This window comes from Notothenia rossii (assembly GCF_949606895.1).
Source record: "Notothenia rossii genome assembly, chromosome: 1".
In the NCBI taxonomy this organism is placed as follows: Eukaryota; Metazoa; Chordata; class Actinopteri; order Perciformes; family Nototheniidae; genus Notothenia; species Notothenia rossii.
The window spans coordinates 72413914-72429215 of record NC_136912.1 but is presented as its reverse complement, the minus strand read 5'-3'; the positions used below and the strand labels follow the sequence as shown (position 1 = coordinate 72429215).

General features: G+C 43.1%; 1 long non-coding RNA gene across 1 annotated transcript in view; it reads left to right on the top strand.

Annotated features, from left to right (window-relative positions):
• The window catches only part of LOC307040368, a 22767-nt gene extending 9669 nt beyond the window's left edge, over positions 1-13098 (top strand). The window contains exons 2-4 of the long non-coding RNA XR_013808482.1: positions 3577-3616; positions 11840-12144; positions 12781-13098. This is a non-coding gene — a long non-coding RNA (uncharacterized lncRNA). The remainder of the gene's footprint in view (positions 1-3576; positions 3617-11839; positions 12145-12780) is intronic.
• Positions 13099-15302: the final 2204 nt, after the last annotated feature.

Here is a 15302-nt window from a genome sequence, read left to right as displayed (position 1 = left end):
TTGCCTTGGCATGGTAACAGCATGGTAACAGCATGGTAACAGCATGGTAACATGACGCTCGTGCCTCGCCCCCCTCCTTTGCAGGGGGGCGTGGTCAGCTGCAGCTCATTTGCCACAGAATCAGCCCTTGCAAAAACAGGGCTGGAATACAGCAAGTAGAGCGAAATGAGGCATGGATAAAATGCATGATCTGTTTGGTATTTTGAAAAAAAACCTTCACAGACATGGTTTTATATAGGTATGCCCTACAATATATTATTCAAATACAGCCTGATAGGTCCACTTTAAATTCAATTATATATTGTTTGAACTGGCATATTGTATTCAGTAAATACAGTCAGTTTTTCACAGCATGCACTTCTAGTTGAGGAAGTGACAGTTGTGTTTACACTTTTTATTTGCTACAATCCCATTTCATGGTGTTGGGTTTAACCTGGTATTAAGGTATACTGATATGGCTAATCTCCAGGAGAGCCATCAGTGAACCTACAGAATGCCAAGCTGTTACTTGGTACTATGACACTAATACTGCTCAGAATTAATAGAAAACAGTTTTCTGTTGCATCTTAAAAGATGCTGGAGCAAAAGTGAATCAGTTTGAGAAACTTTTTCCTGAATTACAAAATATAAAAAATGTACCTTTTTGTTAGTCTACCAAATATCAGTTTGAATCTCTAGAGATTCGAACATGTGCGTGTAAAAATGTTTGACAGAAAATAAAAAACTGCGGTATGCTTGAATTAACTTTTGTCACAAGGGACCATAACATTACATTACATTGCATTTAGCTGATTGCTTTTATCCAAAGCGACTTACAATAAGTGCGTTCGACCAACATAATACAGAACTTGAAGAAAACAAAATCATATAAGTGACATCAGGTTTCATAGAGCTAAAACATGCTTACTGCCGCACATGCACAAGCTGCTCTGTCAATGCTGGCAAGCGGACGCTTTCCCATCGGACATGAAGGACGCCAAGATAATCACGCTTGACAAGAACATAGGAGACAAAGGGGACTGTAACAACTACCGTGGCATTTCGCTACTGAGCGTGCTTGGCAAGGTCTTCTCCAGAATTCTGCTGGTGCGGCCTCCAGAAACTGGCCGCTCGCGTATACCCAGAGTCACAGTGCGGGTTTCGAAGTGGTCCGATCAACAACAGACATGGTCTTCACGGTGTGCCAGGTGCAAGAAAAGTGCAGAGAGCAAAACACAACCACTGCACATGGCATTTGTCGACCTGACGAAGGCGTTCAACATGGTTAGTCGGGAAGGACTGTTCACCAACATGTCAGCAACGGTTTTCTTTGAAGGATCTACTTCAGACAGCTTCTCCGTTCGCAGTGGAGTCAAACAAGGCTACGTGTTAGCGCCCATGCTCTTCGGCATCTTCTTCTCTGTTGTGCTGCATCATGCATTCAGCGATCACGTGGACGAAGACGGCGTTTTACTGCACACATACGGTCAAATGGGAAGCTGTTTAATCTGGCCCGACTGCGCGCGGAAAAAAAGGTACGGAAGGTGGCTAGTTTGTGAGCTCTTATTCACGGACGATGCAGCTCTGGTGTCTCACAGCGCAGCTGGTCTACATCGCCTGATGGACAGATTCAGTGCAGCATGCTCTGAATTTGCACTGATCATCAACATCAAAAAGACAGTTGTTATGCACCAAGCAGGAAGCGCAGCATCACCGGTAATGGTGAAACGAGCATGTGCTGGAGACTGTTGACCAGTTCACGTATCTTGGCTCAACAATCAGCAGTGGACCTGTCATTAGTTAAGGAGATCCAGGACTCGTATCGGCAAAAGCCTCAACATCTTTCAGTAATTTGCGCTCAAGAGCCTGGAGCAACAAATACCTCACCGAGCGCACTAAGACACGCATCTACCAATGTGTGTGGTCAGCGTCCTGCTGTATGGTTCCGAGGCGTGGTCAACTTACGCGCGGCACGAAAGAGAGCTAAATGCTTTTCACATGCGGTGCCTGCGCAACATCCTCGGTGATCACATGGCGGGACAAGGTCACGAACGAGGCGGTGCTGGCGCGTACGGGCAGCAAGTCAATGTTCCAAAACACTGAAGGTCAGGAGGCTGCGGTGGCTTGGTCACCTTCGCAGAATGCCAGATGGGCCGCTGCCAAAGGATATCTTATACAGCAAGCTGAGCGCTGGTTCCAGAGGACGACCCACTGCTGCGCTTCAAGGATGTCGTAAAACGTGACATGAAGGCCCTGGACATTGCGACGGATAACTGGGAGAGGCTGGCGGAGGACCGGACGAAAGTGGCGCCAGCAGCTGCGCGAAGGTGGTGACAGACTTGACAAAGACTGGATTGGTGGACTTGCTCAAAAAACGTGGACATACTGTATCTCTCTGATTGCACTGTACAATCTCTTGTAGTTTTTCTTGCCAATGCAGTTCTTTGTTAGTATATAATTGCTTTGTTAATAATTCATTGCTCGAAGTGGAGTCGAAAGAGATGAGTTTTCAGTCTGCGCCGGAAGTCAATGGGAGCTCATTCCACCATTTTGGAGCATAACATCCATTTTACTGCACTACTGCAGCAGAGCTTTATCCGTATGGTAATTAAATTCCAATCAAATAATCAAAATTGTTATCCCTCAGCAAATGTTGTGTTAGTGTTCCTTTTTTCTTAAAAATCCTCAAAAGGAGATCAGAAATGGATAATTTGTCAGTACTTATTTAATTAACACTGGTGTCTTTATTTCAATTTGGACATATTTATCTTCTAAAAGCTGGACTTGACTTCAGATCCCAAAACCCATGTAAAAATATGCTCATAAATGTTATTTGGATCTTTTTGCATAACAAAAATAATCTCAAAATGATAGGGATATAAAGCAGATCCACTTGGAAGCATGTCATATTTAGTATACCGCAATGTGATTTGCTTTGCTGTTATTATTATATGTTAAGTCTTTTGATACATGCTTCTTGATATTTGGCTAATTGACATGGGCTGGTAAAGATCACCATGGAGACAACCTCGTCCAGTCTCCCACCAACGACTTCAAGGGAATTTTCATATAGCTCCCCTTTGCAATTGATTGTTGATAAGGATTTCAAGCTGCTCCACACAAAAGGAGAATACCATCAACATTCACATAAGCATTTCAAGCAAACAGCCTTTTCCATGGTAAATATCCCTTTAACATTTTGGAGGTAAGGATGTATTCAAATAATAGAGTGCTTCCTTAACATTAGTCCTGCTAATTGCAATCTGTGATTCGGATATGTGGAAAAATGTACCCTGTGATATTAAGAGATAGATAGCAAGCAGGAAATTAGACTCTAAAAGCATGACGCATTGGCCAAATGTTTTTACGAAAACTGAATATACCCCTCTTGATACATTTGCAGAGATGAGGATGGAAATGTTACCCATTTTCTCCCTGTACTTAAGTGCACTCTCATCTGTTGTGCCACAAAAAGCGGACCTCAATCTATTTTCAGGCCTCTGAAGGCAAGCACTCAATTGATTGGACAGGGGAGAAAAGGCTGATTGACGAGCCGGAGCAATGTTTACTTTATGCTGTCTTTATGTTGTCTTCCAGGATGGCTCATGGTGGGTGCTGAACGTCACCCGTTGAAAGAGTAAGTATAGGGGATTCTTGGGACCCAAGCAGCTGGAGTCTACATTAACTGGCAGATGGCCCTCCCTCTGATTCAAAGTATTGCAATAGTGGTTGCATGCAGAGTCTAATGTAACCACATGAATCTTTCAAATGTTAGGATTTCAAATTTGAAGCATGAAAAGGTGCACAATTGAACAATTGATGTTATGGTCAGTTTCTATTTTCAGGCTGTTATTTCTCATCCACTTGGCTTAGTAAGGGGGTATTAGCTTGCAATTTGCTTGTGTCATGAAATATGCTTCTGTTGACATTGATTCACATGCAATTTGTTTCTATTTCCAATGAAATCAATACTTGCAAAAGGCATCACATTTCCCCTTCAGCGGACAAAGCTTCAGGGATAATTGAGCATGTCATTATCTGAGAGAGAAAATATGCTGCCTGTGAATCATGGGCTAAATGGCCATTGGGGATACCAAACCCAGTCTCACAAAAAAACGTGTAATAACTACGTTGGTCCACAACTTGGGACGTAGTATTTCTACAAAAACGCCTCTGAAATTGTAGGATCCCTACTTTTTTTTTCACCATTCATTCCAATGGCTGGCGTCTGTGTCACGTAATCTTCAAATTTCTCCCTGCAGTAAAAAAAAACATGGCCGACATTAGTTTTATTCTCGGGGGAAAATGCCTATTTTAAGGTTAGTTTGGCCATTAAATTGCGTTTTGATGTCATTTGATGCTAGAAATATGAGTTTTATTTCAGATTATGTGTGCAGTGGATGTACATGATCTTTAGTTTGCTAGTTATTACGAAGATTACTTCAGGAAATTGTGTCCATTCAACGTTTTCATTGTTACCAAGGTGGTTGCTAGGGACGCTGGTATCAATATTATGTTGTGTAACTGTTTAATGGTCTTATCTTTATTGCTACCACCTTCCCCCTCAATTTATAGTGTTGGTCCACAGCGCAAACGTATTAGTTTAACAAAATCCGCTTCTAAAATTGTTGCATAGATACGTTATTTTCCCCTGTGCAATTCTCCATTTACTCAACAATAACACATATTTATCCTTGTGTTTATTTATTTGTTTGATTAATAAACACAAGCTTGAATCCGTCAGGACCGAGGGTCGGAGCAGCTCATTTGCTTTAGAGAATATTACACCCGGAAGTAAGTATTCTCTCCGCTTCGCTTGACAAACCAAACCCCGTGATAGTCCTCAAGCTCTGTGATTGGATGTTTGAGTGTGCTCCGAGGGTTACGCCGAGCGTCGAACAGCACTTGAAATGGGATGGAACCACGGGAGACTCTCCAAAACTGAATTTGAACGGGTCAGCCGAATTAGTGTTTATACTGCAAAGAGACGTATTGTGTGAAAATAAATGTAAGATGTTGTTTTAAAAGATATATTTATGAAAAAGATATATTTATGATCCACGTCACGCTTTCAGTTTTGGCGGCAGTTCCTCATGTTTGTATAAAAGTCTTCTCATCAGGGCTCTATAAATAGAGAACTACGGCAGATATGTAATATTTAATGCAGCCAAACCGTGTATTACAATGCCGTTATGTGATGACTTTCAAAGAGAAAAGCAAGCACACTCGGAATAAAGTATTATTTTATTTTAAAAAAATGTTTTCGGTCTGTTTCCGGTATTTGTTTATGACGATGTTATGTGAGATGTGAGACTGGGAGGGATAATTGCACAGGGGAAAATAACGTGTCTATGCCACAATTGTAGATGCAGATTTTGTTAAATTAATAAGTTTGCGCTGTGGAGCAACACTATAAATTGACGGGGAAGGGGGTAGCAATAAAGATAACACCATTAAACAGTTACACAACATAACAGAAATAATATCGATACCAGCGTCCCTAGCAACCACCTTGTTAACAATGAAAACGTTGAATGGACCCAATTTCCTGAAGTAATCTTCGTAATAACTAGCAAACTAAAGATCATGTACATCCACAGCACACATAATCTGAAATAACAACTCATATTTCTTGCATCAAATGACATCAAAACACAATTTAATGGCCAAACTAACCTTAAAATAGGCATTTTCCACCGAGAATAAAACGAATGTCGGCCATGATATTTTTTTTCTGCAGGGAGAAATTTGAAGATCACGTTACATACTGTAGACGCCAGCCATTGGAAAGAATGGTGAAAAAAAACTTAGGGATCTTACAATTTCAGAGGCGTTTTTGTAAAAATTCTACGTCCCAAGTTGTGGTCCAACGTAGTTATTACACGTTTTTTTGTGAGACTGGAATGGGATACCGGGAGTTTTCCCGGTGTGCCGGTACCGAAGTGGGCCGGTCGGACAATTCACTAGCACCCAATCACTTTTAGTCCCAGTCCGCCCCTGCTGTGAATACACAAACATTGGATTCTAAAGATAACATTCCTCTTTTCAGAAGAGGAAATGCAAAAGGCAGACAAACAAAACAGATCTAAAAAGAGGCCCCCTGGCCTTCTCACATAGTTTAGTCAACAGGAACTCTTCAGTAGGCACTTGTGTCAGTAACAGTATCATTGATATTCAGGAAGAAATAATGGCTGACAGCTGATGTTTTTACAATATTAAAGGACGCCAAGACATTGTTGGAATTTAAACCTTTTCCCTAAGGTTTTCTGGCAGTGAATGTGGATCTTGACAGAAGTCATTTCTGTAGTGTTCTCAAAGTATAAGCTTCAATATAGAGTCCGGATAGCCAGACAGGGGAGCAAAATGTGTTGCCTTCCTGCAATGCACATTGACCTCAATTACACTGCCATGACAACCAATCAGAATAATTAAAATATCGAATTGATCTTGCAAAATCTTCCAAAGTGATCCAAAGGGAGTTACACATTAATCTTTGATATACTGCAAGGCTGATAAGGGAAATCAGAGGCAGGCAAATATTTGAGCGGGAAAGGTCAGGTGATGAAAAGACGGGAAAAAGGTTACTGCAGGTCAGTAGTGGGTGACTGAGTCTGCAATGACAAGACGATTTTGACAAATGAAGGAATAGAGTGATGCTATTTTTGTGGGCGACCCAGAAGTTAGCATCCCAAAGGTTCAAAAAGCAATTGGATTTCCCCATTGGGTTTCGGTATATTGCAAAAAAAGAGCTATTTGGCCAACACACAGTTATGAGACTCAACACTTTTTGTTATGATAATCTCCACATATCAACACCAGTTTGTATTTGTATGCATAAATGCAATCGGCAGAAATAAAAAGCTAATGTGATGCTACAAAATATCTGAATGTCAGTTGAATGGCTGTGCAGCACAACATATAAGGTAAAGGCGGACAAATTATTGAAATGTTTTATGTTGTACATCCATCCATCCATCCATCCATTTTCTCCCGCTTATCCGTGGTCGGGTCGCGGAGGTAGCAGTTCCAGCAGAGAGCCCCAAACTTTCTTTTCCCTGGCCACATCAACCAGCTCTGACTGGGGGATCCCAAGGCGCTCCCAGGCCAGCGAAGATATATAATCCCTCCATCTGGTTCTAGGTCTACCCCTTGGTCTCTTCCCAGCTGGACGTGCCTGGAACACCTCCCTAGGGAGGCACCCAGGTGGCATCCTAACTTGGTGCCCGAACCACCTCAACTGGCTCCTTTCGACGCGAAGGAGGAGCGGTTCAACTCCGAGTCCCTCCCAGATGACCGAACTTCTCACCTTATCCCTAAGGGAGACACCAGCCACCCTGCGGAGAAAACCCATCTCGGCCGCTTGTACCCGTGATCTCGTTCTTTCGGTCATGAGCCATCCTTCATGACCATAGGTGAGGGTATGAACGAAAATGGCGCAGTAGACAGAGAGCTTTGCCTTCTGGCTCAGCTCCCTTTTCGTTACAACGGTGCGGTAAAGCGACTGCAGTACCGCTCCCGCTGCTCCGATTCTCCGACCCATCTCACGCTCCATTGTTCCCTCACTCGAGAACAAGACTCGAGAACAAGACCCAGAGAACTCCTCCTTCACTTGGGGTAAGGACTCATTCCCTACTTGGAGTGGACAGTCCATCGGTTTCCTGCTGAGAACCATGGCCTCAGATTTGGAGGTGCTGATCCTCATCCCAGCCGCTTCACACTCGGTTGCGAACCGATCCAGTGAGTGCTGAAGGTCGCAGACCGATGAAGCCATCAGAACCACATCATCTGCAAAAAGCAGTGGTGCAATCCTTAGTCCACCGAACTGCAGACCCCCTCCCCCACGACTACGCCTCGAAATCCGATCCATGTATATTACAAACAGGATTGGTGACAAAGCGCAGGCCTGGTGGAGGCCAACCCTCACCTGAAATGGGTCCGACTTAATGCAGAGGACCCGGACACAGCTCTCGCTTTGGGAGTACAGAGATTGGATGGCCCTGAGTAGAGACCCCCTCACCCCATACTCCCGCAGCACCTCCCACAGTGACTCCCTGGGAACCCGGTCATAGACCTTCTCCAAGTCTACAAAACACATGTAGACTGGATAAGCGTACTCCCAGGCCCCCTCCAGGATCCTTGCGAGAGTAAAAAGCTGATCCGTCGTTCCACGACCAGGACGGAATCCGCATTGTTCCTCTTCAATCTGAGGTTCGACAATCGGCCTGACCCTCCTTTCGAGTACCTTAGAGTAAACTTTCCCGGGGAGGCTGAGTAGTGTGATGCCTCTGTAATTGGCACACACCCTCTGATCCCCCTTTTTAAAAAGGGGAACCACCACCCCGGTCTGCCACTCCTTCGGTACTGTTTCCGACTTCCACGCAACGTTGATGAGACGTGTTAACCATGACAGTCCCTCAACACCCAGAGCCTTCAGCATTTCTGGGCGGATCTCATCCACCCCCGGGGCTTTGCCACTGTGAAGTTGTTTGACGACCTCAGTGACCTCCCCCCGGGAGATTGGTGTCGATCCCCCGTCATACTCCAGCTCTGCCTCTAACATAGAGGGCGGAGTTGTCGGGTTCAGGAGTTCCTCAAAGTGCTCCTTCCAACGCCCTAACACTCCATCAGTTGAGGTCAATAATGTCCCATCCTTACTGTACACAGCTTGGATGGTTCCCTGCTTCCCCCTCCTGAGGTGTCGGACAGTTTTCCAGAACAACTTTGGTGCCGCCCGAAAGTATTTTTCCATGTATTCTCCGAACTTCTCCCACACCCGCTGCTTTGCCTCGGCCACGGCCGAGGCTGCTGCCCTTCGGGCCTGTCGGTACCTTGCAACTGCCTCGGGAGTCCCTCGGGATAACAAATCCCTGAAGGCCTCTTTCTTCAGTCGGACGGCTTCCCTGGCCACCGGTGTCCACCAGGAGGTTCGAGGGTTACCGCCCCTTGAGGCACCTAGGACCTTGAGACCACAGCTCCCCGCCGCCGCTTCGGCAATAGAGGCTTTGAACACCGACCACTCTGGTTCAATGTCGCCAACCTCCACAGGAATGCCTGAAAAGCTCCGCCGGAGGTGTGAGTTGAAGGCCTCCTGAACTTGGGCCTCCTCCAGACGTTCCCAGTTCACCCGAACTACACGTTTGGGCTTACCAGGTCTATCCAGAGGCTTCCCCCGCCACTCGACCCAACTCACCACCAGATAGTGATCAGTTGACAACTCCGCCCCTCTCTTTACCCGAGTGTCCAAAACATATGGCCTCAGGTCCGATGATACGATAACGAAATCGATCATGGACCTTTTGCCTAGGGTGCTCTGGTACCACGTACACGTATGAGCATCCTTCTGTTCGAACATGGTGTTTGTTATGGCCAATCCATGACTAGCACAGAAGTCCAGTAACAAACCACCACTCCCATTCAGATCAGGGGGGCCGTTCCTCCCAATCACTCCCCTCCAAGTGTCTCCATCATTGCCCACATGTGCGTTGAAGTCTCCCAGCAAGATTAAAGAGTCCCCTTCAGGAGCCCCATACAGGACTCTTTCCAGGGTCTCCAAGAAGGCCGTATACTCTGAACTGCTGTTGGGCGCATAAGCACACACAACAGTCAGAGTTTTCCCCCCCATAACCCGCAGGCGTAGGGAGGCAACCCTCTCGTCCACTGGGGTAGACTCCAACAACGAAGCACCCAACCGGGGACTTGTGAGTATCCCCACACCCGCCCGGCGCCTCACACCTTGAGCAACTCCGGAGAAGAATAGAGTCCAACCCCTATCCAGAAGTAAGGTTCCATAGCCGACGCTGTGCGTAGAGGTGAGCCCAACCAGATCCAAATGGTAACGCTCCACCTCCCGCACAAGCTCCGACTCCTTCCCCCCCAGAGAGGTGACGTTCCACGTCCCCAAAGCCAGCTTCTGTCGCCCGGGTCTGGTCTGTGGAGACCCTCTGCCTTCACTGCCACCCTTCTGGCAGTGCACCCGACCCCATCGCTGTTTCCCGTAGGTGGTGGGCCCGCAGGACGGAGAAGCGGAGGTGTTGCCCACGTCGCCTTTTCGGGCTGTGCCCGGCCGGGCTCCGTGGCAAGCCCGGCCACCAGACGCTCGCCGACGAGTCCTCCTTCTGGGCCTGGCTCCAGAAGGGGACCCCGGGCTTCCTCCGGGCCGGGTATCCTCACTTCGTGTGTCGTCTTTCATGAGGAACCAATCTTAGTCTGGCCCCTTGCCTGTTGTTGAACAACAAAACTTAAACATCTCTTAAGCTTGTGGTAACCAAAGACCACATTTAAGGCTTCTAACTTCAAACATGTTCAAAAAACAATTATATACACATCACAGGAAGTGGTCAAATGCTTTTTTAGGACTTATTACTGCCCCACTCTATACTATAGCATGTGAGAATATATTTAAAGAACAAGTTGAGTCCAAAACTCACAGTTTGCAGCATCCAAACAGATAACAGCATCCAATCTTCCCCTAAAAGGGAGTGCTTGATCAAATATTGTGACTAAGAAAATTACCCAGCAGTGAGAGAGAAGTGTTTCCAGTGGAGGTTGGACCTGCCAACATAGCCCCTTCACAGTAAATACCAAAACACGAAGCATCATAGCTGTCCCATTACACTCTAGGGACTAAACAAAAAAATAAAAGGATTCTCAAAAGAAGGTACTTCTGAATGATCTTTTCCACTTTACAACAGTTTGTCTTTCAAAGTCATAACTCAGACTTTCCTTCTGTTTTAGTATATTAATTTCATTTTACTTTTGCTTTGTTTTTTAGTCTTGAAAGCCTTATGTAACATTTAAAGATAATAGGTATAGAGTACAATATTTTCAGTTTCCTGTTCCGCCAACTTTAATCAAAACTAAATGATAGGTTTCATTTGTATTTCATACTGTTGCATTGTAGCACTGACCTTCCTTTTTGTGTAATGTTACAGCATTTCGATTTCCAAAGATGACAGACATTTTATTATACCCACATAAAATGATTGCCCTTTCTTAAAAGTACCTGTACGGGCTTTGTGCACGGACAAAGATGACCCAGACTGTGTTCCAATCAATTTCTTTTTTATACTGCACTCACCAACGCGCTGGAAATCTTTTACGAGAAAAGTGTGAAGCAAACCTTTGGGGCCATGTGTTGGGGGTCGAGTATTGATTTCATGGCTTGGCAAAAGTTGGTGGTATTGCTCTGTGTTCTTGAGTGTTTTCGAGTTTTCTAAAAAGATCCAACCTGAACATCCTTTAACAATTTCGGCCAAGAATAAACCAGTAAGTTCTTGTAGTTTATTGCTTTCAACTTAAAGCTCCTGCAATTCTTTTTCTGGCCTGGTAGCAAATGCATCTTGGCAACAGTTTCTTGTGATTCATTCATGGGACCTGCACCCCCAGGTGAGACAAGTTAATTACACCCACCAATAACAGAACAAAAAGTTGTTCAGTCCCGTCGCATTGACTTGATGTTGTTTCGTGTAGGTTTCCCAGTGAAAAAATGGAGCCGCTCCATCTGTGGTCTATTATCCCATTTAACGGAGCACCAATTTATAACGCATGTGGTCAAACGGTGAGTTCAGCTTTTAGTGACAGTACATATGTTTAATAAGGGCAAGCAATTCATTTTTTGAGAGGCTCCTCCAGGAAACAAAAATTGTCACAAAGTGTTTTGTGCTTGATCAGCAGAAAAAAGAGAAAAATGCTCCGAACACGGACACAATTGCAATGTGGGGGGAAAAAAGGAAGATATTTTCAAATGATGTACAGTCGGCAGTCACCTCGTGCTAAATGTCCTACCCTGACCACCACCACAGGGGATTTGTTCCCTTAAAATGAAAATAGAGGCAGCTAACAATTTCTATTTTTTCTAAAGACAGAGAGATTTTGATTGGTGGATGTAGGGAACCAACACCTCAGGCACTGATGGAAACCTGTAGGCTGCTTGGAGACACGGCCTCCGGTTGCCATGGGAACCTGGGTACATGGCGAGTTGAACGGACACAGACGTTTTTGCCTGTGCTAAGGTTTGAACACTCTCCAATCGATATGTCAGCACACCCAAAAGGAAAGGCTGAAAGAGAAGAAACCTTTCCTGCCTGCTTGCTCCATTGCCTCTGTGAAGCTAAACAAGCTGCTTATATCCCCACAGAGACCCACAACACAAGAAATAAACATCAAGTGAGGACCGTTTTTTTTTTTTATTCTCACATGTGTCTGCGTTTGAAAGAGAGTTTAAGTTAATACACAGAAAACAATGAGAGGATAGTAAAAATGATTACATATTTATTTCCTAACATTTAGGCACTTAATGATAATACATTTAATAATTTACCAACCCAGAATATGGACTTACACAAGAAAAGATAACATGACAAACATATGAGGTTAAGTTAACATACAACATCAGAATTGGAATTCCTTTATTCTTCCCACAAAGAAAATATGTACACATAGGCAAATAGACAATAATGATAGACAGTAGTAAAGTTGCAAGCACAGATATTACAAATGTAAAATAAATACCAATACACAATAATATGATAAACAGCTAAGTAGCAGCATGATAAAAGATGAAGTGAAGCAAGTAGAAAGCAATGAAGTTTCTGCTGAATGACAGTAATAAATACTATAATTACTATAAGTATATGTCTATATTGCACAGTGTTATATAACAGTATTGTTTTTACAGGTGTTAGTATAAAAGACTAAGCAGCCAGTAGTTGTTGTGTCTCGTCAAATGTGTTAGTTATGTTTATGTATTTTGTCTGTCATTTCCTGTTTTATTTTGTATTTACCTCTTGTCTTTCATTTCAGGCCCTGTTTTCTTCCTCCCCTTGTGTTTTTTTCCCGCCATCATCAATGTCTTCCCCGCCACCGGTTTTTTTCCACCTGTTCCCACTCACCTCATGTTTAAATAGTCCTGTCTCTCCCCTGTCCTGTGTCGGTTTGTCTTGTTTGTTTCCCTGAATGGTCGTACCAAGCCTTAGCTCTGAAATGATCGCTTTTCAGTCATGTCAGGTTTTTGTTATGTTTGTTTATTTTGTTAGGCTTAAGTTTTTTCCTCCTTGTTGTGAGCGCTTTTTGTTATTTCCACTACCTACTCTGTTAAGAGGGATTACCTGATCTGTTAAAAATAAATACACACTTTTATTACATTCTAGACTTTGTCTCTGGGTCGTGCATTTGGGTTAATCGGTTTGTGTCGAGGCCCTGACAGTAGTAGCATTAACATAGTAGCCTATATATATATATATATATATATATATATATATATATATATATATATATATATATATATATATATATATATATTGCACAACAGATGTGTTATATTTGTTAGGAATTCCTAAACCCCGAGACCAGGATAAACTGAAAAGAGTCCAAGGAAGCTTATACAAGTTAACAGGATTTAATTAAACAAAATAATGCGATGAAAATGAGATTTTGCGAGTGGAGGCTCTCTCCCCATCAGCTGTTGCCTGTTAATTGCTCTTGTAGAAAAACAAGAAAAGACATAAACCAGGAGGCTGGAACTAAATGTTGTTTTAAGTAAAAAAGATTGGTAATGCATTATTAACAGAAACAAACCAATGAAAATGTCTCCTTACATGAAACAAAACTACAAATATTATTTTAGACTTCATTTGGAGAATGAAGATTCATTTTAGAGTTGTAACGGCATTTTTTTCACATATTAGTGTTCCCTTGTGCTTGTTTCAAATCGATCGTCCGGTTTCATCACTGTCTTTCAACGATTGTTCTTAGATGCCAGCTGATCTTACAAAAGACTGGAGTCAATATGTACGTGGAGTTTCAAGATGGAGACTCTCATGACAGAGAGACACCAGGGACAAAACAAGAGAGAGGTAGGAACCCACGGGCGGCAGAAGATGATCCGGGCTGTCATGGCGATTTATTGACCCCACTCTCTTCTGGCTTACTGATGCAAGGGAAACATGGTGGAAGGTATACCATGTCTGTATGACCTTTTCAAGCATCACTTTCATGTGGGATGCAGGGAGGGAGGAAGAAGAGCTGGCATTTTGTCTTCCCGCATGGTTAGAAGAAAAAAAAGAAGCATTTTCGTATGTAAGAAATATTTTTGTGACATTTCTAATGAAACTGCTGTATGGTATTTGGATTTGACATGCTGTGTAAGGCACTTGGGAGTCTTCCTGGGGTCCATCAATACACCAAATGATGGGGGCTATAATGTGGAAATTACATTAGTTGTGATAAAAGAAAAAAAGAGACTTTGAAATGCAGCCAATATATCATAAAATAAAATAAATGAATAAACAACTTAGTCAACATACTTCATCAAATCAAGTTTGTATCATTACTTATTACACAACTTTGTTGAATATTCAATTCTGATGGATGAATTTGTACAATCCAGAGGTTATAAATTGTCACTGACAGACCGCTGCTAAGGAGAACAGACCGTTGCCAAGGAGAACAGACCGTTGCTAAGGAAATGTGAACAGACTTGGGAAGTTACATTTTCTTCAGTGAAGCCGCAGTTCCAGGCGTTGGTACGCAGTGGATCGGACTACTTTTTATAAGTGGTAGCAACGCAATCGTTTCTAAATCAATAACATAATTCTTAACCAATATTGTGGGTGAAGTTGTTGGTTTATGTACAGTATGTAGTCGTGAAATAGTGGGGATAATGTGCAGCGAGGCGATCATTATTGATAAAGAAACACCAACCTAGTGGTCAGGATCCCAACGAGAAGCGGATGAAGGTTTTTTGATCTTTTGATCGCCTCGCTGCATATTATCCCTTACATAAAGAATAGTTGATAAAGCTATACAAAACAGGCTGCAAAAGATTATTATTCAGATTAGGCAATAACGTTTTACTTATTTAATTTACCATTTGCTTATTTATTTTGTCAGAGTTGTTAACAGATTACAATATGTATTTATAAACATTTTCTGAGTTTAAGCATTACAAAACATCAATAAGAAATATTTATTATCATTCTTATGTTGGGGAATCTATCAGAAAAATTATAGTAAGATAGGAAAAGTATTCCTTGGAGGAAAAGAAGAAACTAGATGGACTACTTTATATCACGTACAAGTCAGTCTAAATATAAAGAAGAGAGATAAAGAGAGATAGGTATTTTTACTATTTGACCATTTTCTTTCATTACAACTATCTGCAGAATCGAGGCTGTGTGTTCCTCTGCGTGCTCGTCTGAATCTGCTCATGAAAGTTGCACAGTTTTAATATCCCCGGGGTCCTGCTGTACCCAGCTGGGGAAAACAATAACCATGTGAATCCGGAAACAAATGTCCTTGCTTTGGGAAGCGCATAAACATGCCTT